The 26,872-nt window shown below is 45.2% G+C and overlaps 1 protein-coding gene and 1 pseudogene across 1 annotated transcript in view; one reads left to right on the top strand and one right to left on the bottom strand.

The window, feature by feature from the left end:
- The window catches only part of LOC126469663 (organic cation transporter protein-like), a 546,524-nt gene that overhangs the window by 150,433 nt on the left and 369,219 nt on the right, over window positions 1-26,872 (bottom strand). The window lies entirely within an intron of this gene.
- Window positions 6,161-6,278, top strand: LOC126472159 (5S ribosomal RNA; annotated as a pseudogene).

The raw sequence follows: 26,872 nt of genomic DNA on the forward strand, positions 1-26,872 counted from the left end.
GTGCACATAGAGCAGCAAATGCCCGACGATAAACAAGTGAAGGGGTACCATCCTTGGGAAATTGACAAAGATCACGGAGCACGCAGATCCGGGGACGGAGCCAAGGCGGTGCTGTACCCCAAGTTGTCAAGAAGGTTTTAGGAAAGCGAAAGGAAAGAGAATGGAGCAGTTGACGGAAGCGGACTCCCGGTGGTAGTAGGGGGGAGGGGCGGCCGGCATACCCTACATCAAAGGAGGCGTCGAAAAAAATGTCATGGGCTGGATTAGCAGGCATGGAAGACAGATGGCTAGCATAACGACTCAGAAGGACTGCTCGCCGATTGGACAGCGGAGGTTCAGCAGTCTCAGCATAAAGGCTTTCCACAGGGCTAGTGTAAAAAGCTCCAGACACTAAACGTAATCCACGGTGGTGGATAGAGTCGAGACGACGAAGAACAGACGGCCGAGCAGAGGAGTAAACTACGCATCCACAGTCCAATTTCGAGCGCACTTAGGCGCGATAGAGGCGGAGAAGGACCACTCGGTCCGCTCCCCAGGAGGTACCATTCAGGACACGGAGGGTGTTGAGGGATCGCAGACAGCGAGCCGAAAGATAGGAAACGTGGGAGGACCAGCACAGTTTTCTGTCAAACATAAGACCCAAGAATTTAGCGACGTCCGAAAACGGAAGGTTGACAGGTCCTAGATGTAAGGAAGGCGGAAGAAACTCCGTACGACGCCAAAAATGAACACAAACGGTCTTACTGGGAGAAAAGCGAAAGCCAGTTTCGATGCTCCAAGAGTGGAGGCGATCGAAACAGCCTTGAGGACGTCGTTCAAGAAGGCTGGTCCGTTTAGAGCTGTAGTAGATTGCAAAATCGTCCACAAAGAGGGAGCCTGAGACATCGGGAAGGAGACAGTCCATAACTGGATTTATGGCAATGGCAAACAGTACAACATATAGCACGGAGCCCTGGGGTACCCCGTTTTCTTGGGAGAGAGTAGTGTTCACCCGCACTCTAAATGTGCGCTCTGCCATAAATTCGCGAAGAAATGGTGCCAGCCGACCTCGAAAGCCCCAAGGAACAGTGTGCGGAGGATGCCTGTCCTCCAACAGGTATCGTATGCTCTCTCCAGATCAAAAAATATTGCTACTGTTCGGCGTTTCCGGAGAAAATTGTTGATGATATAAGTGGAGAGAGAAACAAGATGGTCAACTGCAGAATGATGCTTTCGGAAACCGCATTGGGCAGGTGTTAAAAGACTGCGGGACTCCAGCCACCAAGCTAAACGGCAATTCACCATACGCTCCAAAACCTTACATACACCACTCGTGAGAGAAATGGGGCGATAGCTAGAGGGGAGATGTTTGTCCTTTCCAGGTTTCGGAACAGGAACGACGATAGCTTCCCGCCATCGTCTGGGAAAAGTACTATCGGTCAAAATTCGATTATAAATGCGAAGGAGGTAACGCAGACTATGGGTTGATAAATGCAGCAACATTTGGATGTGGATACCATCCGGTCCTGGGGCGGAGGAGCGAGAAGCAGAGAGTGCATGTTGGAGTTCCCGCATGGAGAAAACAGTATTATAGCTTTCGCGATTTTGAGAGAAGAAAGCAAGAGGTTGCACTTCCGCTGCACGTTTCTCCTGGAGAAACGCTGGCGGGTAACTCGAAGAGCTCGAAATCTCAGCAAAGTGTTTACCCAAGGAGTTAGAAATTGCGACGGGGTCCACTAACGTATCACGCGCGACAGTGAGCCCAGAGACCAGGGAGAAACTAGGCGCGCCAGATAACCGTCAAATTCGACTCCAAACTTCCGAGGAGGGAGTGAAGGTGTTAAATGAGCTAGTAAAGAATTTCCAGCTCGCCTTCTTGCCATCGCGAATGACGTGACGGCATCGCGCACGGAACTGCTTATAGCGGATACAGTTGGCCAAAGTAGGATGGTGGCGGAAAACGCGAAGAGCACGTCGCCGCTCACGTATTGCATCACGGCATGCCTCGTTCCACCAAGGAACTGGGGGGCGCCGGGGCAAATCGGAGGTGCGTGGTATTGAACGTTCCGCAGCTGTAAGAATAACGTCGGTAAGATGTGTGACCTCATCGTCGACGCTAGGAAAGTGACGGTCATCGAATGTCGCTAGAGACGAAAAAAGTGTCCAATCGGCTTGGGCAAATTTCCAGCGTCGCAGGCGCATATATGGCAGTTGAGGCTGCAGTCTAAGGACACATGGAAAGTGGTCACTCGAGTGTGTATCATCAAGGGCGAACCATTCGAATCGCCGAGCTAGCGGAACAGTACGGACCGAAAGGTCCAAATGAGAGAAATTTGTCGTGGAGGCAGACCAAGATGTAGGGACCCCAGTGTTGAGGCAAACTAGATCCGCTTGGTGGAAGACGTCTAGCAATAGTGAGCCACGTGGACAAGGATGTGGAGATCCCCAAAGCGGGTGGTGGGCATTGAAGTCCCCAACCAGCAAATAGGGGGGGGGGGGGGGGGTGGAAGCTGACCAAGACGATGGAATGTATACAGTACAAAGAGAAAAGGTATATCCAGAAAGGGAAAGATGGTCAGCGACAGCTTGGAAGGAGGGGGTTAAGGGGATTGGGTGATAATGGATAGTATCATGGAGAAGAATCATGAGTCCTCCATGGGCTGGAGTGCCTTCAACAGAGGGGAGATCAAATCGGACGGACTGAAAATGGGGGAGAACAAAGCGGTCATGGGGACGCAGCTTTGTTTCCTGAAGACAGAAGATGACCGGCGAGTAGGATCGTAAGAGGATCGACAATTCATCCCGATTGGCTCGAATGCTGCGGATATTCCAGTGGATAATGGACATAGGGTAAACAGAAAATGGAGGAATGTGACCAAAGGTTGCCGTCAACTCAACGACTGCTCAGAGCTTGCGACCAACAGCATGGAATGACATTCAGCCGAAGGCAGAAGATCCTGATCCATAGGTTGCTCAGGAGCAGCTCCTGCCACCTGCGATCGGCCGGTTGATCGTCCGCCAGCAGTGCGCCTCGGCGACACAGAAGACGGCCGAGGGCGATTTCCGCCAGGTGGTGCTGTAAATGGGACACGCCTTGGCGGAGAAGGAGATGAACTGGGCTTCTTATTAGCCTTCTTGGAAATATGATGTTTAGATGAAGGAGGAACCGATGGTTGTGAAGTTGGGGTATGTAAAAAATCTTCACGAGAATGCTCTTTTTTCGAAGTCTTGGTGTCTCACTTTTGGGCTACAGATTTACCAGAACCCGATGAAGGCTGAGCCATAGAGTGGGAAGGCGAAAGTGGTGAGGTTGAACGGGCGATCTTTGCGCTGGCCGATCTGACGACTGTGGTACTAAAGGTGAAGTCGCAAGTCTGCGTGGCCGCCTCCTTTGTTGGCCGAGGAGAAGCAAGGACAGTGCTGTATTTTCCTGTCTAAGGCACGGCGGGCTGTCGACTGGCGAATAATTTTCGAGCAGCAAAGGTCGACACCTTTTCCTTCACTCTGATTTCCTGGATGAGCTTTCCGTCTTTAAAAATGGGGCAGTCTCGAGAGGAAGCAGCGTGGTCACCCATACAGTTGATGCAGCGAGGGGATGGAGGTGGACAAGCACCCTCATGGGCATCCTTGCCACACGTAACACATTTGGCCGGATTGGAACAGGACTGGCTGGTGTGGTTGAACCGCTGACACCGATAGCAACGCGTAGGGTTTGGGACGTAAGGGCGAACGGAAATTCTCATAGCCTGCTTTGATTTTTGATGGGAGTTGAACTTTGTCAAATGTCAAGAAGACAGTGCGGGTTGGAATGATGTTCGTGTCAACCCTTTTCATAACTCTATGTACAGCCGTTACGCCCTGGTCAGACAGGTAGTGCTGAATTTCTTTGTCATACAATCCATCGAGGGAGCGTGTATAAACGACTCCATGCGAGGAATTTAAAGTGCGGTGCGCTTCAACCCGGACAGGGAAGATGTGGAGCAGTGAAGTACACAGCAATTTTTGTGCCTGGAGGGCACTGACTGTTTCTAACAACAAGGTGCCATTCCGTAATCTGGAACAAGACTTTACAGGACCTGCAATTGCGTCGACACCTTTCTGAATAATGAAAGGGTTGACCGTGGAGAAGTCGTGACCTTCGTCAGACCGAGAAACAACAAGGAACTGTGGCAACGATGGAAGAACTGTCTGTGGCTGAGACTCCGTGAACTTACGCTTGTGAGCGGACATAGTGGAAGGTGAGGAAACCATTGCGGAAGAATCCCCCATGATTACCGGCGTCTCCGATGGCGCGCTCCTCCCTTGTGGGGGCCCTCTCTGAGGGCACTCGCTACTTAGGTCATTGTTCACACCTCACGTCACACCTCCCGACAAACGGACGGAGGGACCAATCGGCACTTTCGGAAGGTATCAGCTCGGGTAATCATCCCTCCCTGGGCCTGGCCATTACCAGGGGGTACGTACGTGTCCTACCTGTCTACCCGGGGCGGAGAATTACGCGTTACCCCGTCACCGGCTACGAATAGAAATGCGTGGGTCTGCCTTCAGACACGCACAGGGAGGAAAAAAGAGAAAGGGAAAGGAAAGAAGAGGGGTCTCAAACGCCGCAGCGGAGAAAAGAGCAAAGAGAAGAGGTAAGGAAAAGAGAAGGACAGAAGAAGGACGAAGACTTGCAAGCGGAGAAAGCAAAGAATTTGTTACTGTTTCGAGCATCCGTCTCCGGACGTAGGCACAAATTATACTCCCAGAGGGGGAGAGAGGGAAGGAAAGAGACAGAGGTGAGAGGGGGGGCGAAGATGGGAGATGGGGAAGGATGCGGAAAGGGAAGGTATGCAACCCGGAAAAGGAAGGAAGGCCACATTAGCTCGGGGTCCCGTGCTCGCTACGCACGTATCCACAAAAGAGTTGGGGACCCCCTGGGGGGGACTTGGTGCGTTGTCGTCCACGAAAAGTCCACTGTTGTTTGGGAACATTACGTCCATGAATGGCTGCTAATGGTCTCCAAGTAGCCGAACACCCAGAGGACACAGTTCATTGCATGTAAACACAGTCCACACCATAATGGAACCACCACCAGCTTGCACAGTGCCTTGGGTTCATGGCTTCGTGGGGTCTGCGCCACTCTCGAATCCTACCAGCAGCTCTCACCAACTGCAGTCGGGACTCGTCTGACCAGGTCACAGTTTTCCAGTTGTCTAGGGTCCAACTGATATGGCCCCAAACCCAGGAGAGCTGCAGCAGCGATGTCGTGCTGTTAGCAAAGGCACTCGCGTTGGTCATCTATTACCGCCAAATTTCACCGTACTGTCCTAAAGGATACGCTCGTCGTACGCCCTACGTTAGTTTCTGTGGTTATTTCTCGCTGTATTGCATGTCTGTTAGCGCTGACAACTCTGCACAAATGCCACTGCTATCTATCGTTAAGAGAAGGCCGTAGACCACTGCGTTGTCCGTGGTGAGAGGAAATGCCTGAAATTTGGTATTCACGCCACACTCTTGAAACTGTGGATCGCAAAATATTGAATTCCCAACGATTTTCGGAATGGAATGTCCCATGTGTCTAGCTCCAACTACCGATTCCACGTTCAAAGTCTGTTGATCACCATTGTGTAACCATAATCACGTCGGAAACATTTTCACTTTTTTCCATGTGTGTGAGGTAAGCCACAGTAATCCACAGGCTACTGGTGAGTTAAGCTGTATCGTCTGCAAACTGAGCTTGGACGACGTGGGCCACGATGGGCAAGTCGTTAACATAAACGATCAAAAGGGTTGGGGACAGAGTGAGCTCTGCAAGACACATTCCTGTAGACATCTAACAATGGAGCGATGCCGATTGATGTGAACCACTATCTGCCAGTGTTGGAGAAAACTGCCAATTATCCGAAGACAGTAGCTGGGCATGGTTTGCAGATCTTGCTGTTTGACCTAGAGATTATTAGTCCACACACAGTCACAAGTTTTTTCTGTGTTAAAAAGATGGCCGTTGTGTAATTCGAGACATTCATATAACATGCGACGTACTCCATTTCTCGCATTAGTTGAAGTTCAGCTGAAAGCAAAGACTGTAATGCAAATTAGTCTGGCGTAATGATATCTTGATCATGAATAAATGGTCTTATGTGGCGCAAAATGAGGCGTTCCAGAAACTTTGAGAAGTAGGCTGATAGGATGGTAGTTGGGCAACGGCCGTGGCACAGTGGATACACCGGTTCCCGTGAGATCACCGAAGTTAAGCGCTGTCGGGCGTGGTCGGCACTTGGATGGGTGACCATCCAGGCCGCCATGCGCTGTTGCCATTTAAAGAAGAAGCCGGCCGGTGTGGCCGAGCGGTTCTAGGCGCTTCAGTCTGGAACCGCGCGACCGCTACGGTCGCAGGTTCGAATCCTGCCTCGGGCATGGATGTGTGTGATGTCCTTAGGTTGGTTCGGTTTAAGTAGTTGTAAGTTCTAGGGGACTGATGCCCTCAGCAGTTAAGTCCCATAGTACTCAGAGCCATTTGAACCATTTTTTATGGTAGTTAATGGGTAGACTAAGGTTTATGTCAGGTTTCGGGATCGGGGCCACTCGGGCGACCTTACATTCCCCCGCAAAATAGCCCATCCTCATACAACTATTATAAATCTTTGTGAACTGCATAAAGGGCTTGCATGGAAGATGTTTTAGATGTTCATTCGTAAATCATCTGTTTCAGGGTTGGCGTGAATTCCTAGGTGATGGATTAAAGTCTTCACCTCAGATGGTGTGGTCAGCAGTAGTTCATGTTGTGGAAGAGCATCTCTCATATTCTGAGCTGTGTGACACATCCCCTCCCCCCCCCCCCCCCCCCCCCCAGTCAGTGTTGACAAAGTTTTCTATGGTATTTTGGGGCTCATAGGCCTCGACGAAAATTTCGTCCTTGCACAGTGGCACGTATATCAGTTCTTGCGGGTCCTGGAGCGGCCGTTTCGGCGGCCGACGTTGGCGAAGGTGTCGGACCAGACTCCAGTGGTCGCGCATCTGGATGGCAAAGGAGGCCATTTTGTCTCCCCACATTTCCTCGCGATGTTCTACAGCTCGACGGTGGAGTTCCCTGGAGACCATCTTCATCTCCCTACGGTCATCCAGATGCCGACATCTTTGCCAGCGCCCTGTTCTTGAGGTATTTCAATTCATGCAGCAGTTGCGAGAACGTAATTTGTTGGGAGACCTGGTGCATCAAGGTAAAAGAAGCCTGACAGAAGAAAGGCTTAATCTTCCCCGTCGAACTTCAAATGGCTTGGTCAGTAGCAGGCACGTCGTCAATGGGGCGGATGTTGTTGTTGAGCCACCACACAGTAGTGGCAGACGATGAAGTAGGCAAGCAGTCCAGGGCCTCAGACAGTATGCCAAGCATGGGATAGTGGTCACAAGTAAGGTCGTTGACCGTATGTAACTGAAGATCTAGTCGCAGATTCTTGAGCATTACAATATTCAAATTACCCAGGATATGGGTTGGAGTCGCTGGAACGTGCACCCCCGCACGCGCTCCAATCCGTTAGCTTGTGCATCGCATATTCGACTGACTTTTCACACCAAACACGTGGGTACAAATTAAAGCTTCGCCAACGCACTGCCCTTTTGTACCTTGTATATGCGATACCACTACCATCTGTATATGTGAATATCGTTTTTCAATGACTTGTCAGCTCAGTGTACAATGAATTAAAATTGCTAAACTTAAACGGAGTAAAGGGGATGAAATCAATAAAGTTTAAATGAAATGAAACAATGCCAATTAAAACTGCCCAAAACTGTTGAACCTGAAATGAATCTTCTTCTTCCTCTTTCCTTTCGCTGTGCCTCTATAGGGTCAGCATTGTTATTTAGAGAATGTTAGTGACTTATCGGCCGGATGGCCTTCCCGACGCCAAAACTCCCTCCAGGACGCAATTTGTGTACCCCACCTATGTATGTCTCGAGTTCATGTTCAAATTTCAGAACGTTTTCTAAATGTTTGCTTATCCCGGAACGTAGGTTTTACCTCGAGGTTTATCTAGATGGATGTGGGAAACCGCCTACAAACCACATCCAGGCTGGCCAGCTCGCCACTCCTCCTCGTTAATTTGCTAGGCGTATTCGCTGTGAGACAGGCTCACCTCCCCGAATCGAGGAAGCGGCGCGTTAACGCGCTAGGCTATTCGGGCAGATTATGTACAGTAATGAATATATAATGAAAAATCAAATTTGTGTCTGAACGGGACTCGAATCCGAATCTCCTGCTTCCCGAAATCAGTTGTTTACGCTACTTTTTTTGACTCTGTAGTCCCATGACCGACTACAGATAGGGAGAAATAGTGCGCCGCCACAATCCTTTAAAAACCGAAGTTATTTTGTACTCAGGGGGTGTTATCAGTTAGACCGTTGGGACACCAACTCCTTGTCGCTCTTCGCCACCCTCGAATACGCTCCGACTAAGTCTGTTTCCTCGCTTGGAGTGCTGCTCTCAACGTTTGTACTTTACAGTGCTGTTAGTGATTGCTGCGTCTGTTAGCTCTCATTCCACCAACTCAGAAACTGACTTCTGTTGTGCCAACAGTAAAATCCTTTGCTTTTTTTAATGTTCAGCATTAGCCTTCACTGTAACAGTTTAGCCTCAGTGCAATAAAATTGTGTTATTCAGATCCTCGAGTCTACTGCTAGGAGTATCCTTATCGAGTCCCAAAATCGGCACCTCTCGCGAGTGCCCTGTGACAATGTTGACCGCTGATCTACGCAATGGCAAGCCATCACTGGAAATTTGTCTTTCTGCATTTGCTCTTAATCCGTAACCCCATTATTCCCTCGACACGATGCGATCACGCACCATCTTCTCCTAAGTATAAGACAAACAATCAACAATATGGAGATCTGGTGACTGTGGTGGCAGGAGAGATGCGACAATTCACGCTGGTGCTCACAAAACCACGAAAGCATTGTACCATGGGTCCGACATCGACAGCCACATAATCCCTTGCAGTAATGCAATCTTGCCGAGTAACCGTGGGGACCAAGGAATACTACGATATGGGTGCCCAAATCATCACCAAACCCCCGCCACGTTTCACTCTTGGAACGTAAACTCTGCAAAAGTTGGGAACAATGTGAAACAAGACTCATCTGACCAACTTACTTTCTTCCCTTGCTCCACAGTCCAGGCACTTGCGTCACTGATGGGCGGTTTTTTGGAATTTCAACTCGCCCTGCAACTCCCTGCTTGTGAAGCTCCCTCCGTGTTCACACTTTCGTCCACGTTGTGACTTACTTTGCGGTCACAGTCTTCGATACGGCGCCTCTTAATACACCAAACACTTCAGCTGCCTCGGTTACCGAAGCACCAGCAGTTTTCCCTTGTTCGAATTCACGTGGCTCCGACATGATGCACTCACCATTACACAAGACCCTGTTGTGTCCACAACTGAGACTTGCAACGTAGTGAGGACATGGCAGGGGTGCCGACAGCGCAACCTGCAGGCTTGGCTACCATCTGCATTTGTGTTCAAGCGCACATTTCTCGCGGTGTTTCCATATTTTTGTCCTGTAATTTTCTTCTAGATTGATACTTCCTAAAACCGTAATTAAATCGTTCGAAAGCTAAGGTCTTACTACTTCAAAAACTAAAAACTTGCTACAGTATTACCTAATAAATTCTGGAAGCAGTCTCTCTATTTTGTGTACCCTCTAGGAAAGTGATGTTTCTGTTCGTTGCCATGGCCATATTCCCCAATCGTAACGTTCTTCTCCCTCGATTGCAAAATACGCAAAGTTGTTAAGAAGCCACGAGTGGCTATTATTTTTTACCGCGGGGAATAAGTGCCAGCTTGGGTGAATAAGATCGTTTAATATTCAAGTAGTTACTGGAATTCTATTAATCTTCGTTAGGTTTCTTTCTTTTCCAGTCCTGTATAATTTTGCTGCCGCAAATTAGTTTGCCTCCCAGGTTTCAACTGTCCTGCATTGTCCACGGTAAGTGGTGGTCCTTACGTTCATCGTATGCAACTTGACTGGTTTCAGCCTTATCGATTACGATATTATACCATGTTGTAATGATATCTGGCCGAGCGGTTCTAGGCGCTACAGTCTGGAACCGCGCGACCGCGACGGTCACGGGTTCGAATCCTGCCTCGGGCATGGATGTGTGTGATGTCCTTAGGTTAGTTAGGTTTAAGTATTTATAAGTTCTAGGCGACTGATGACCTCAGAAGTCAAGTCCCATAGTGCTCAGAGCCATTTGAACCATTTGTAATGATATCTATTTTTGGGTTGTTAATGTTTACCCGGATGTTCTTCCAGTTCTTGACAGGATATTTCTTCTCAATCTGATTTGAACTTTTTTTCTTTTCTGAGATATTCGAAAATCTTTCCGGTGTCGAGGTTTTGTGGTCCTTCAGGAAGCTTAATTTAAGATAATAGGACTGCACATATTCAGGTTGTGGACTTACCCTTCACACATCCGATGGAACAGTATTTCCTGTATGACTTAGGCTGCTCGATAACACTTTCCTGTTTTCAAGAACATCCTGTACTACTCGCGAATAGTAATACCATCTCGTGGCAGACACAAGGGCAAGTTTTTCTGAATAATGCTATGCAACACCTTTGATCTCTGCGGCTAATTTGAAAAGAAAGAAGAAACACCTGAAAAACGTGCCAAAAAGACACGGGCTTTGCGATTAAGAGGTTGCCGTAGGCATAATAACGTTGAAATGGTGCGCATAACATTGGCTGTATTTTGCATTTAAGAAGTTGTCTGTAATTAATTTCTATACCCCATTTGACTTGCCACTCGTAACGTTTGCACTGTCGTAGCTCTGAGCTATTACTTTTGCTCGGTCACAGGCCAATTAAGGATACAATTTCTTCTAGAATATACTCTGATATAGTATGAGCATTCTGACTATCTGGATTAACAAAGTTCCAAAATCTTTCAACAGATTTTCCCTGAACAATATAACGCAAAACAATAACCAAATGAAATTCCCAAGAAAGTGCTGTGGTTTCATCCGCGATTATTGGCACGTTTTGTTTCTTTACGAACCTCATCATGGTATATTTTCAACGCGCATTCGAGTAGTTTCTTCTGAACAGCCCTAAAAATTACTTTGGACACTGCTGCTTGACTGAGATGAACCTGGAGATCTTTATCCATTTACGCATAAAGGGGACCACACCGTGGTTCAGGTCAAAAACACCGATTTTCGCTTTTTATCATATTTCGATAGATTAAGGTTTTATTTAAGTACTCTCAAAAGGATTTTGCTGAAAAAAATTTTTCGATTATTTAAAGAACATTTTCCTACCACGTGTGTTTATGTGCCACACCCACTTTTCTGCATGTGTTTTAGATCTTTATATCCCCTACATTAGAAATTGTCGGTATTCTTTTGTTTCTGCTGTTTGTAAACAACACGCGTTCAAACACGCGGTTAGTTTTGTTAAAGTGTGATTGCTAGTAGTTGTTATACTTACATTTGCAGTGCTTGTTTACGTGTGTTTTGTTGTGTTTATTGAAGATAACGAAACGTAAAGGCATTTTCAAGAAACGACAATTTAGAGGAAACAAGTTTAGAAATCTTTCCGTGCAAGAGGTTACGTCGCCTTGCAACGATGTTTCTAATTGTAATTTTTCAACCAGTGCATCATCAAAGAAGCTCTCACCAAAATGGGATGAGAAGTTCCGCCTTATGCAAGACACCTTCTTTGTTTTGTTTCACCCATACATGTTTCAGCACTTTCGTGCTATCGTCAGGGGATTCAATTTTTATTTTTAACTGTAAAATTGTTGTTACATATTAACATTTGTGTTGTTTACAACATTATGTAGACGTTGCACTTATAATTTAATTGGCGAAAAGTGAGTGTAAGCATTAGCTACCATACCTTACATGATGTTATTGTCCATTTATTTTGGTAGCTATTCTGCTACACAATACACAACTTGACATCTGCAAACAGCAAAACGTAATTTGTTTTTCTGTTTGTTATGCATTTACGTACGAAAGTATGATTGTATCGCGTTTTCTGTCCGTAACTTACAGTTTTGAAGTTGTGGTGTGTTCTCCTGTGTTGTTAGCAAAGTAAATAGCTTACTTCTTAGCCTATGGTCGCGTGGCAATGCACTTTGTCTGATTACTCAAAACATAGGCGGAGTTTTCGCTGCCATTACGTGTTGTTGTGGCTGTGTGGTGTTCATTTGTTTCGTGGCGTGTTTTGCTGGGTGAGGCGCGCGAGTTTGGATTGTATTTGGCGCCAGTGGTGTGTGGTTTGTGTGGGTTTGCGTATGTGTGTTGAGTACTGGAGCAGAGAGAGAGAGAGAGAGAGAGAGAGAGAGAGAGAGAGAGAGCGCGATAGAGATAGAAAGAGATAGAGATAGAAAGTAACAGAGAGAGGTAGGGAGGGAGGGAGGGAGGGAGGGAGGGAGGGAAAGGTAGAAAGATTTTTTTTCCATGAGTAGTTTTGGTGTGTGGTGTGGGTGTTATTTGTATAGTTCTTCTATTATGGCGAAAAGGGTTTTGTTGCGCAGTGATGTGTATTCATTGAGTACTATCTTTCCTAGGGCTATTGATTTTTGGATATGGTAGTTTTCTTCCACAGTTAATTTTTTGTATAGGCTGCTGCTAGTTTTTAGGCTGTGAAGGTCAGTTTCAATGTTTGTTGGGTGGTGATTGTGTGCTATCAGGTGGTCTGCAAATTTTGAATGTGTGCTATTGCTTTTCAGTGCTCTGAGGTGTTCTGTATACCTGGTTCTGAAGTTCCTACATGTTTGGCCCACATATACAGATTGACAGCAGTTGCAAGTAAGTTGGTAAATACCGGACTGGCTGTATTTGTCAGTGTTGGTGATATTTCTTCCAAGTCTGCTTTGTATTGTGTTGTTGGTCCTGTATGCTATGTTGAGTCCTTGTTTCTTTAGTACGTTACCCACCATGTGTGTGACTTTGTTGTTGTCCCAGTACTAAAAATACACACGCAAACCCGCACAAACCACACACCACACACCACTGACGCCAAATACAATTCAAACTCGCGCGCCTCACCCAGCAAAACACACCACGAAACAAATGACCACCACACAGCCACAACAACACGTAATGGCAGCGAAAACTCCGCCAATGTTTTGAGTAATCGGAAAAAGTGCATTGCCACGCGACCATAGGCTAAGAAGTAAGCCTGTTTACTTCGCCAACAACACAAGAGAATGCACCACAACTTCAAAACTAAGTTACAGACAGAAAACGTGATACAGACTTATTTCCGTTCGTAAACGCATAACAAACAAAAATAAATTACGTTTTGCTGTTTGCAGGTGTCAAGTTGTATATTGTGTAGCAGAATAGCTACCAAAATAAATGGACAATAACATTATGTAAGGTATGTTAACTAATGCTTACACCCACTTTTCGGCAACTAAGTTATAAATGCAACTACTACATAATGTTGTAAACAACACAAATGTTAATATGTAACAAAGACTTTAAAGTTAAAAATAAGAATTGAACCCACTGACGATAGCACAGAAGTGCTGTAACATGTATGGGTGAAACAAAAAAGTGTCTTGCATAAGGGGGAACTTCTCATCCATTATTATAAATTTGAGAATATTATGTGATGTAATTTCTAAATTTGTACAATGTAGACAGTGTGGTGAGCCACAGATTGTGAAAATTTGTGAGAGTGCCAGTCGGAGAAAAGGCCTACCAATTGCTTTGGATTTAATTGCACTAAATGCTCAGCTGTGATTTCATTTATAAGTTCTTTAAAAACAGATGCAAGTGACCCTTATGAAATCAATACTAGACTAGTTTATGCCTTACGATCCATTGGCAAGAGCATGGCTGCAGGGAGAACATTTTGTTCAGTGATGAACTTACACCAACCACCAAATAAATTTGAAAAACTGGCTGCTAGGAAAGCAGTTGAGGAAATGATGGATGTTCAGATATTGCAGTTGCACTTGATGGAAGTTGACAGAAAAGAGGACACACTTCTCTGAATGGAGTAGTGACTGCCACGAGTCTAGACACGGGTAAAGTGTTAGATGTGGAGATAATGTCTGAATATTGAAAATGTTGTAAAGTCAATGAACATAAAGAACACAAGTGTGTGGTTAATTTTAGAGGAACAAGAGGTGGTATGGAAGTTCATGGAGTACAACAAATATTTCATCGCTATGTAGAAACAAGAGGCGTATAGTACACCAAATATTTGGGCGATGGTGACAGTAAGGCATACATCAATGTGGTGAACTCTAGGCCATATGGAGATGCCATTATTAGTAAAATAGGATGTGTAGGCTATGTTCAAAAACGTTTGGGAACAAGCCTGAGAAAACCAACTGTTGATATGAGAGTGAAAAAATTAGAAGATGGAAATTGTTGACCGGACAGGGTTGGTTAACTAGAACTGAAATATGAACTTTTGGGCCATATTCTGCCATAAATCCTCTGCTGATGATAAGCCATGTCATGGACTGTGTCCATCACGAGAAAATTCGTGGTGGAAATACAATAGGGCTCAGGCAACTGGAGAACCTTATTCTCACCAGCATTCTCTTCCTGCTGCTCTTATTACAGCAATTAAACCTATTTTCAGAGATTTGGCTCATCCTGACCTTCTAAGGAACTGTCTGCATGGGCAGATACAGAACCCAAATGAATGTTTCAACAGCATAATTTGGAACCGCCTTCCTAAAACTGTATTTGTAGGCATGCATACAATTAAACTAGGAGTTCGTGATGCTGTCATTACATTCAGTCGTGGTAATATTGGAAAGTGTTGGGTACTGGAAAAGCTGGGAATTAATCCTGGGCCGGCCGAAGTGGCCGTGCGGTTAAAGGCGCTGCAGTCTGGAACCGCAAGGCCGCTACGGTCGCAGGTTCGAATCCTGCCTCGGGCATGGATGTTTGTGATGTCCTTAGGTTAGTTAGGTTTAACTAATTCTAAGTTCTAGGGGACTAATGACCTCAGCAGTTGAGTCCCATAGTGCTCAGAACCATTTGAATTAATCCTGGTGAAAATACGATCACTGGGCTGCAACATTGCGATAAAATGAGGATAGCCGATGCAGACAGGTCTGCATCTGATATGGCCAAGAAGGCAAGACAAACATCGAGGAAGGTTAAAAATAAGTTGGAAGACCTGCTAGAGGCCAAAGAAGGGCCATCATATGCAGCAGGACAGTTTTAATCAGCTGTAAGTAACAAATTTCAAAAGTTTTTTCTTTAAAGTCAATTTCCCGCAAACTAAAATTTTCAGTACATGTGCCCCATTATATCGCTGTTCCGGAAGAACAATGATGCAACTGGAAAATTCACCAGATCGAGGTTTTGCACCAATCATCTCAGAAAAAGGTAGCGCATGCTGTGAAAGATCGTCGGAACTGTAGTTATATATAGTTCCGCCAGAGGGTAGTTGCACCTGTGTGGAAATATCGATTGTTGTGACTTGGGTTGTGAAGAACATTGTCGTAACTGTCAGTTGCGTGTTTCAGTTTGGTGAGTGTAGTAACGTATCCAGTGAAATAACGACACAAGTTATGAATACTGCGTCTAATTCAAGTGAAAAACCAGTCGTCCATAAGGAAAAAACTCCCATTAAAAAGCCTAAAAAAAGAATTCGAAATGTTAGCAACTGGGGCAGAGTAAAAGCCAAAACGTTAAGAAACAGTGGGGAAAGTTATACATCACGCACGGGTAAAATTGTCAAGGCTCGAAAAATGGCTGCTCTGTGTACTGATAAATGTATCCTCTCTTGTAGAAAGAAAGTAACAGAGGACTACAGATGTCAGCTGTTCACGAATTACTCAGCACTGGGATCACTACAGAGACTACGGGATTTTCTGAATACAAGCACTGAAACGCTCGTTCTCAAATAGTCATATTGCTGCCCAAAAACCTAGAAAGCCGAATTGAGTTTTCTACTTGGTGAAAGATGAGCAGAAGATTCGTGTGTGCAGAACATTTCTGATAAGCTCTTTGGGAATAGCCGAAAGGCAAATCTCTACTGTTACCGAAGCGAAAAGGGATGTGATTGGGATGGCTCCTGTGGAGACAACGGAAAACACCGTAAGACTGCTCCAGAAATCTTGGAGTCAGTTAGGAATCACAAACTCAGTTCGCCATATTGAGAGTCACCGTGTGAGAAGTGACACAACAAGACTATTCATCGATGGGCGCTTATCCACCGCAGAAATGCACAGAAATTACTCTTCTGGGCGATCTTCCGCTAACCTGCCAGCTGCGAATTATGACACCTACGCGCACATATTCAATACCGAATTTATTATCGGATATTTTGTTTCAAAGAAGGATTAGTGCGACCAATATGAAGCTTACAAAAACGGTACAGATGAAGAAAAGGCAAAGCTACAAGAAGCATTTCAAGAACATCAGGAAAAAAAAGACTTGAGTCGCATAGAAAAAAACCTTGGGTATGGAGTTGGCTCAAAATAAGAAGATACAACTAGCTGTTCATGATTTACAAGCTGTCTTACCGGTACCAACGGGACAAACATCTGCCTTTTTCTACAAGTCTAAGCTCAACTGTTACAGTTTCACAGTAAGTGTCCATACATATACTTTTTCACTATCTATTATTACTCTTCAAGTCTGTTCTACTTATTTTTGTTGTTTGTTGCAGGTCACTGAGATTGGAAACAACAAAACTACCTGTTTTTTTTTGGCACCAGGGCATTGGAAACCGAGGTGTGGTAGAAATAGCAACTTGTGTCTTACAATATCTTCAAGAGTTATCAAAGAACCTTCTTGGGACGGATGTCGTATTTTACTGTGACAGTTGTGGAGGGCAACAGAAGGACAAGTAAGTACCATAAACTCAGGCTGTGATTCGCAGGAATCATGTGACAAAACGATTCTGTTGTAAAAATCACATTGATTAAAATGTTCATTCTCTTCTATTTCAGATACATGACTGCAACGTATTTGTATGCAGTACAAATAATGGATATTCGGTCCATTACGCGCAAGTATTTGATTGGTGGTCACACCCAGAAAGAGGGGGACGCAATTCACAGCATCATTGAGAGAGCAGTTGAGAGTGCTAAGAAGTCAAGGCCATGAAACTTCCTGGCAGATTAAAACTGTTTGCCGGACCGACACTCGAACTCGGGACCTTTGCCTTTCGCGGGCAAGTGCTCTACCAAGCACGACTCACGCCCCGTTCTCACAGCTTTACTTCCGCCAGTAAAGCTGTGAGAACGGGGCGTGAGTCGTGCTTGGGTAGCTCAGTTGGTAGAGCACTTGCCCGGGAAAGGCAAAGGTCCCGAGTTCGAGTCTCTGTCCGGCACACAGTTTTAATCTGCCAGGAAGTCTCATATCAGCGCACACTCCGCTGCAGAGTGAAAATCTCATTCTGGAGTCAGGGCCAATTTATGTTCCCGATCAATACATATCATTCATCCGAAATGCAAAAAAGAAGGGAAATCCGCTACACCTTAGAGAAATGGGCTTTTCAGATTTCAATGATATTAAAGCTTTGCATGATGACATGGCTCCTTACGTGGCCAAGGACGTTGACGAGACTATTTTCAAAGTGTCCGAAATTAAATTATTTCCATGTGAAAAGGGAAGTGATGTGTTTCAGTATAAGAATAGCTACAAACAGTCAGAGTGGGGACAAGTTCAGTTCAAAGGGAGAAAGAGGCGTTTAAAAGGGAATGTAGCTGGGAGTAATTTGGATCTGAAACCTGCTTATACTACAAAAATGACCCTCTCAGGAAATAAAATTCAAGATTTAAACAATTTGTTTAACAGCAACATCATTCCTAAATATTACAAGGCCTTCTATGATTCTCTTTCCACATAAATATAATTTGTTGCTTTTATGTAATTTGGAAATTCTTTATTTCAGTTCTTATGTTATTTTATGTCGGTTTAAGATGCAAATAATAAAAATGATAGTAAAACAATGAAAGTGTAAGAGTGAACAAAAAAATTATGATTTAGAGAGATATTTCTTTTGTTCCCCACACACCTCCTTTAGTCGTATTTGTTAATTTCGATAACGAAGTCGGAAGAACAATGACACATTTACTTAAAGGGTTGCAAGGGGGTGAATAGGATGCTGTTTGAAAGAAATAATTTTGGTATTTTGTAGAGAACACTTAGTGTCACAATTAGGCCAATTTTCAATTCCATAGATAATTTTACTGTTGTTTTATGAAGTTTTTAAAAAATGTCATTTGATTTTCTGCCTCTCCAGTAAACTATTCATATTGATAATTATGTCATTCTTCTTCTGGAACGGCGATATCAGAAACTATCATAGATAAATGAATGAAATTTTCAGAGACTCTGCATAACATAAAAAGCCACCTCTGGTACTACATTCATTAATATTCCCCCATCAGGAAGTTCACAAAAAATATTTTCTGCAGAAAAAACTTAATATTTTTTGTTAATAAATTTAAAAAGTAGTTCTTAAAAACTATAAAATGGATAAAGTAGATTTTAGTTCAGTTGACTATTTGCATCATGTAACATACAGTAAAAATATTAAGGTCCTGCATCAAATAGTTTTTTCAGAAATAGGTCAAATACTTGCCTAAATTAACATGGGTTAGATAGGCAGGGTGTGGTCCCCTTAAACTGAATTAGCTCACGAAAAACATTTTGAGAGCCTTCAGATGCATCGTGGCCCCTGACAGCCAGTTCCAAAGCGCCACAGCACCCAATACAGTTTACAGTTAAATAGAGTATATACCTGTTTTTTCTACTTGTTTGTTGTGGCTGTACATTGCATGTGTATATTGAGAATCAAATTTCAACTGAACGTTCGTTTTGCCAAGAGATGAAAGACTCAGAACATCATTCATGTGTCGCTTTGATATTTCATGTACTTTCACTTTAGACCATACATGCCAAATACCAGTTATTCCGGTCTTACACCAATGAATGTGTCTCCCCAAACAACACAAAAGGCAAACAAAAAACAGCATAGTTTTCTTCACATCCACAGATACATTTCTTCTTTTGGTAAATTTCCCCATTTGGACTTACAGCACCGATTTTTTGTTTGCTGCTGCACATTCGGGTTCTGGAGTTGCCTTACTAATATTTTATCTGATTTTTTTTCACCGAGAGTCCTGTCGCTAAATGACGTTTTTAATAATTCACTTGGTTTATTCATATTTGTAACTTTCTCAGTAAACTGAATTTTCACGTAAGAAAACATTCTGCACACAGCTACACTGTTTTAATTACCTTACCTCACAGTGAACTACAATCTGTTTGGATAGAACTGTAGTACACGAACGTAAACAGGAATGATACACTGTTGTTTCCATAACAGGTGCTCCACACGTGATGAATACGTCATTTTTTTGTTCTGTACCAACAGCCCTCCTGTTGCGAAATATACAGATACTGAAATAATGCGACTTACTTTCAGAATCTAATGGTATAATTATATTCAAATGATATATAGCCATTCAGATTAATCTGAGTTTCCGAATGCATTAGCATTAAATTGCAGAAAGACTAACACTTGACTATAGGAAGTTTAAACCCGAATGTGTTCTAACATGGTCCCTAGATGGCAGAATCGTGCTTCCGTAGGTTCTACACTTCACTGCTCTCTGACGGGTGGATCGTAAAGCTCCGAGTGAAAGAAACCTTGGCTCTTCCCCTCACCGTAAAAATCCTGCACAGTAGATACCGACAGCCTAGCTTCACAGTCCTTATGAGAGCATACGGTGACAGTCAAGAGTTAGCTACAAGCTTCAGATAACTACCGCGAGAGAGCGCGCGGCGTAACACGTCTCTTCAAATCAGAGAACATAATTCGTATAGATTTCTTTTTTCTCTCACACAAGAGGTGTCACGGTACAGGGGCACTACCCCAGAAGCCGCCCCTGATTATGACCCTCTGAAAGAGTTTTTAAACTTTTCTACGATCCTTCCAGGTGGTGTTTGTTGACTTTCGTATATTCAGTGAGGTTCCACGGCCAGCGAACTGTGCCATAATGCGGCGCCATTAACCGCCATCAGGGTGTGATCTGTTCAAAAATGGTTCAAATGGCTCTGAGCACTATGGGACTCAACTGCTGAGGTCATTAGTCCCCTAGAACTTGTTAAACCTAACTAACCTAAGGTCATCACAAACATCCATGCCCGAGGCAGGATTCGAACCTGCGACCGTAGAGGTCTTGCGGTTCCAGACTGCAGCGCCTTTAACCGCACGGCCACTTCGGCCGGCTGGTGTGATCTGTCTGTGGCGGTATACGTAATATACGCGATTGGTACGTACCAAACCGCGCTCACTTCTTATCACAGCACACACTCTTGGCCTAACCCGAGTAATTGTCTTCAGTGTATTGTCTGAATTTAACTCACTGAAAGGAAATGAAGTCAGTCGGATGAAAATAAGTGAAGATGCAACGGCAAGACATGACACTGACAAGAAATGAAATGAAATCAGCGAAAACCGTCCTGAAATACCGAAAAAATGGTTCACATGGCTCTGAGCACCACAGGACTTAACATCTTAGGTCATCAGTCCCCTAGAACTTAGAACTACTTAAACCTAACTAACCTAAGGACATCACACACAGACGGCCGCGGTGGTCTCGCGGTTCTAGGCGCGCAGTCCGGAACCGCGCGACTGCTACGGTCGCAGGTTCGAATCCTGCCTCTGCCATGGATGTGTGTGATGTCCTTAGGTTAGTTAGGTTTAAGTAGTTCTAAGTTCTAGGGGACTGATGACCACAGCTGTTAAGTCCCATAGTGCTCAGAGCCAGCCATCACACACATCCATGCCCGAGGCAGGATTCGAACCTGCGACCGTAGCAGTCCCGCGGTTCCGGACTGCAGCGCCTAGAACCGCACGGCCTTTTTGAAGGCTGCAGCGTATATGTAACGTAGCGCGACTTCGATGCGGTTATATACTGAAGAGCCAAAGAAACTGGTACACCTGGCTAATATGGTGTGGGGCTCCCGCGAGCACGCAGAAGTGCCGCAACACGACGTGGCGTGGACTTTATTAATGTCTGAACTAGTACTGGAGGGAACTGACACCACGAATCCTGCAGGGCTGTCCATAAATCCGCAAGAGTACGAGGGGGTGCAGATCTCTTCAGAACAGCACATTACAAGGCATCCCCATATACGCTCAATAATGTTCATGTCTCGGGAGTTTGGTGACCAGCGGAAGAGTTTAAACTCAGAAGAGTGTTCCTGGAGTCACTATGTAGCAATTCTGAACGTTGATGGTGTCGCATTGTTCTGCTGGAATTGCCTAAGTCCGTCGGAATGCACAATGGCCGTGAATGGATCCAGGTATCAGACAGGAAGAATCCTTTCTAGACGTATCTGGGGGTCCATATCACTCCAACTGCACACGCTCCGCATCATTACAGAGCCTCCACCAGCTTGAACAGTGCCCTGCTGACACGCAGGATCCATGGATTCATGAGGTTGTCTCCATACCCACTCACGTCCATCCGCTACACACAATTTGAAACGAGACTCGTCCGACCAGGCAACAACAGTCCAATGTCGGTGTTGACGGGCCCAGCCGACGTGTAAAGCTCTGCGTCGTGCAGTCTTCAAGGGTACACGAGTGGGCCTTCGGCTCCGAAAGCCCATATCGATGATGTTTCGTTGAATAGTTCGCACGCTGGCACTTGCTGATGGTCCACCACTGAAATCTGCTGCACTTCTGTCATGTTGAACCATTCTCTTCAGTCGTCGCTGGTCCCGTTCTTGTAGGACATTTTTCCGGCCGCAGCAATGTCAGAGATTTGATGTTTTAACGCATTCCTGATATTCACGGTACATTCGTGAAATGGTCGTACGGAAAAATCCCCACTTCATCGCTAGCTCAGGGATACTGCGTCCCATCACTCGTGCGCCGACTATAACACTACGTTCAAATCTTGATAACCTGCCACGGTAGCAACAGCAACCGATCTAACAACTGCGCCAGAACATTGCTGTCTTATATAGCCGTAGCCGACCTCAGCGCCGTATTCTGCCTGTTTACATATCTCTGTAATTGAATACGCATGCCTATTCAAGTTTCTTTGACGCTTCAGTGTATAAACACCGACATGCACGCAATGGATTAATGTGGCATTCGAATCTTTCCGAGGTGCGTGCGGTAAATGCGGAAACGTGATCTATTCCGACGTCATTACCAGATGCATCCAAAAAAGGCCAACGTTGTGTTATTCTTTTCTCGGATGCCGAAGGACAAACACAGGTAGACATCCATTGAATAATGAAGAATGTTTATGGGGTAACATATCTGTCGAAAAGCACCACTGTGGAATGGTGCGCGAAGTACCGTGCTGGTCGCGGTTCGGCACAAGACGCCGGCCGATCTAGGAGGCCAGCCTCATCCGTTACAGATGAGTGGGGAAGCTTCAGCCTCAGCCCTCTAGTACTAGTCTCACCCCATGCAATTGTCATGCCTCCGGTCCCTCAGAAAAGTCTTTGAAGGGTTCACGTTTCCTGTCGGACGAGAGTGTGCAGCAGTCAGTTACGGACATCTACCTCCAACATCTACATCTACGTGATTACTCTGCTATTCACAATACAGTGCCTGGCAGAGGGTTCAATGATCCACCTTCAAGCTGCCACTCTCTAACGGCGTGCGGGAAAAAACCAGCACTTACGTTTTTCTGTGCGAGTCCTGATTTCTCTTATTTTATCGTGATGATCATTTCTCCCTATGTAGGTGGGTGCCCACAGATTGTTTTCGCAATCGGAGGAGAAAACCGGTGATTGAAATTTTATGAGAAGATCCCGTCGCAACGAAAAACGCCTTTGTGTTAATGACTGCCACTCCAATTCACGTGCCATGTCTGTGGCACTGTCTCCCCTACTTCGCGATAATATAAAACGAGCTGCCCTTCTTTGTACTTTTTCGATGTTATCCGTCAGTCCCATCTGATGCGGATCTCACACCACACAGCAATAAACCAGAATAGGGCGGACAAGCGTGGTGTAAGGAGTCTCTTTAGTAGACCTGTTGCACCTTCTAAGTCTTCTGCCAGTGAATCACAGTCTTTGGTTTGCTCTACCCACAACATTATGTATGTGGTAGTTCCAATTTAGGGTATTTGTAATTGTAATCCGTAAGTATTTTGTTGAGTTTACAGCTTTCAGATTTGTGTGACTTATCGCTTAATCAAAATTTAGCGGATTTCTTTTAATACTCATGTGATTAACTTCACACTTTTCTTTATTCAGGTTCAACTGACAGTTTTCGCACCATGCAGATATCTTATCTAAATCATTTTGCAATTCGTTTTGGTCATCTGATGACTTTACAAGACGGTAAATGACAGCATCATCTGCAAACAATCTGAGACGGCTACTCAGATTGTCTCCTATGTCGTTAATGTAGATCAGGGAAAATAGAGGGCCTATAACACTTCCTTGAGGAACGCCGGATATTACTTCTGTTTTGCTCTATGACTTTCCGTCTATTACTACGATCTGTGACCTTTCTGACAGGAAATCACGAATGCAGTCTCTCAACTGAGGCGATATTCCATAGGCACGCAGTTTGGTTAGAAGTCGCCTGTGAGGAACGGTGTCGAAAGCCTTCTGGAAATCTAAAAATATGGAATCAATTTGACAGCCCCTGTCGATAGCACTCATCGCTTCGTGAGTATAAAGAGCTAGTTGTGTTTCGCAAGAACGATATTTCCTGAATCCGCGCTGACTACGTGTCAATAAATCGTTTTCTTCGATGTTCTTCATAATATTCGAATACAGTATATGTTCCAAAACGCTACTGCAAATCGATTTCAGTGATATGAGCCTGCAATTAAACAGGACACGGTGTTTTACCAAATAGGTTTCTTCAACCTCATTCGTCGATGGTATGATTACCTCAATGCTCACAGCGATTTTGCTTTATTGGCATACCGATTCTAGACTTAACGGCCTTCGAAAGTAAAGTGTTTGATGATCCCTTATATAAGAATGTACTGAAATTCTCACGAAATGAATGGAATCAGGCGTGGCCAGATACCCTATTGGTTTAGCCTGTCCTTGGCAACCATGGGGAGCGAATACGTCAGCGGGCCGAACGAGGAAATGTTTATGGGTTTCAATTCCGCGTTTGGTTGTCGGGACCAGCAACTTGGTGTTATTCTATGTACAGAAATTTTACGTTAATGGTGCCTATCCAGATAATGATGTAGCTCAGGCCTGCAGAGTAACGCGTGGCGCGCTAGCTTGGGGCAGGGTCAGTCAGACCGGGATCAAACCGCGCGGCGCATTAACTGCCGATGGTCTGATACACGATACACCATCAGCTTGAGTGCGGTTTCTAGACTGTTGTCCACGCTCGTTCACGATCAATGGACCACCCTGTATATGACATTTATTAATATTAACTATTTTTTGTAAAGTCACGAAGAGTGAAACAAACTCCGACAAATCGAACTCTCAGTTCTCGTTAGCACCAAATCCTTTAATTTAAGGCTAGTGCATTGTGGCTACGTATCAGCTCCCACAAATTGACTGACGATACCCATTTTGATTTCAGATAACTCCTGCCAGGCTATACTGCACCAAGTCTGTCAACTTGAAACACGCAGGCCCTTCATCAAACCATAATTACGGGCGCCATTTTTTTTAGATGAAAGCCTCAAAGTCCAAAGTACGATCAGTCATAATACTCAATCAGATCCTTTGTATGTCTTTTCAGTGCCCCCTCCCCCCCAAAAAAGTGCATACTTTGCATATTTTTGCTCATTTGAATTAGCACCTACCCTTAAAGTGCAAGTCACGTTTAATGTGTTTTGCATTCTATGTCCACATCGACGAATATTTTAAAACACACACACACACACACACACACACACACACACACACACACACACGAGAGAGAGAGGGAGGAGAGAGAGAGAGAGAGAGAGAGAGAGAGAGAGAGAGAGAGAGAGAGAGAGAGAGAGAGAGACACTGTAACGCAGCATTTGTACTGTAATATTTAATTTTATTCTTTTACACGAATGTGTTTTTTTTTAATTTCCTAATTACGAGTGATCAGTTTCACTGTTGGCAGTGTTTTGAATAATATGAGCAATGCATGTTTGGTGTGAAGGTTCGTTACGCACGGTTGAATCACATTAATGTGACTACCGCCCATGTTCGACGTGAAGGTGCAGACGGCAGGTGGGAGCCCTAGCAGTGGAGGGTACATTAAGGATGTCGGCAGGACGGACAAAACAGTTCAGCTTTCGTGCCGAGGGTAGAAGCATTTTCGAAACGGCTAAGTTTGTAAACTGTTCACGTGTCGCTTTTGTTAAAACACAGTGTGCATAGCAAAATGGCGCCGAGACAACTACGGTGCACCGGGGGTCACAGATGACAGGAGCGAATGATGGCTGCGGTGGAATGTACATACTGATAGACGTGGAACTCTGGAGCAACTGGCCACCCAAATGAACCGAGGGGCTACCGACAGTGTTTCTTCAACGACAGTTGAGGGAACGTCGCAGGCGCCTAGTTGACGCACCCGTGCTGACTTCTGTTAATCGGCGACGAAGGCTGGAATTTGCACGGCAGCCCCAGCAGCTGGAGTCCAGTGAGTGGAGACAGGCGGCCTTTACAGATCAATCATCCATCAGAAAAAAGATGGCAGTCCGCGTGTACGGCGTACAACGTCTGAATGCAAACACCGTGCAACAATCGTCGGAAGCGTCCAGGCCGGGGGAGGGAGTGTTATAGTCTGGGAAACTTTTTCGTCATTACGGAAGGCGGTTCCAGACAATTATGAATTTATCCTTTCACACAGCTATCAGTGAACGTGCGTGGTTCGAAGAGCTCCAGGATAAGTTTACCGTACCCCCCTGGCCACCAGACTCCTCAATCGAGAATACGTGTGACCACCTGGAGCGGGCTGTTCGTGCCTCGGAAACCTAGCAGAGCCAGTCACGTCCCTGTCGGTGCCTTCCAGACCCCCGTCAACTCTCTTCCTGCAGGTCTCGCAGCGGTCCGCACTGCAAAACGTGCTTATTCGGGCTGTTGACAGGCGGTCATATTAATGTGACTCGACAATGTTCTCATGGTCAACATTATTCCAAGTTGTTTTTACCCAAAACAGGATCGAGGACCTATTGTCCTGTATTACGAATTATGAATGCAAATTCGACTATTATTAATTACCATAATTCTGCCAGAAAATAAAATTAATTTTTTCTCGATTTTGAAGATTCGTATTATTCTCAGTTAAATCGAAGAGAAAGCAAAAATTGGCTCTGAGCACTATGGGACTTAACGTCTGAGGTCATCAGTCCCCTAGAACTTAGAACTACTTAAACCTAACTAACCTAAGGACATCACAAACATCCATGCCCGAGGCGGGGTTCGAACCTGCGGCCGTAGCGGTCGCGCGGTGCCAGACTGTAGCGCGTAGAACAGCTTGGCCACCCTGCCCGGCCGAATAGAAATCAGGGAGAGTGCTTAAATGCGGGTTTGTGTTGTGTACGACTTCGTACACAATGGTAAGGAGAGGTTGGCCACAGAGTGCTGCAGCAACTGGACAGCAGCAGAAATTATTGGCGGACAAATTAAGACAACAAACAGAATATTTCCTTAACTTGTATTCCACAAAATACACGAGGACTCGTTACAAATAACGCAGCTCTCAATGTTAACAAGCACGAGGCTCACCGTTCTAAGGACAGATGGTGGTGTAGCGAAGAGGCTGAAAGTGCAAGTGGGTTGAGAGCGCTCGTAGTCGAGGCCCCTCACACGACCGCTACCGTCGTCTGGCGGAAACTTTACATTCCGTTGTCAACTTCGCGACGCCGGTGGGGTGGTATGATAACAAAAATTGCAGTATAACAACAGTAACTGCGTATGCAATTTGTTTCCTTTTTTCATTTCTTCATTTGTAGTTAGACTTGACATGTGTACTG

The sequence above is a fragment of the Schistocerca serialis genome, chromosome 3, assembly GCF_023864345.2.
Source record: "Schistocerca serialis cubense isolate TAMUIC-IGC-003099 chromosome 3, iqSchSeri2.2, whole genome shotgun sequence".
Lineage (NCBI taxonomy): Eukaryota > Metazoa > Arthropoda > Insecta > Orthoptera > Acrididae > Schistocerca > Schistocerca serialis.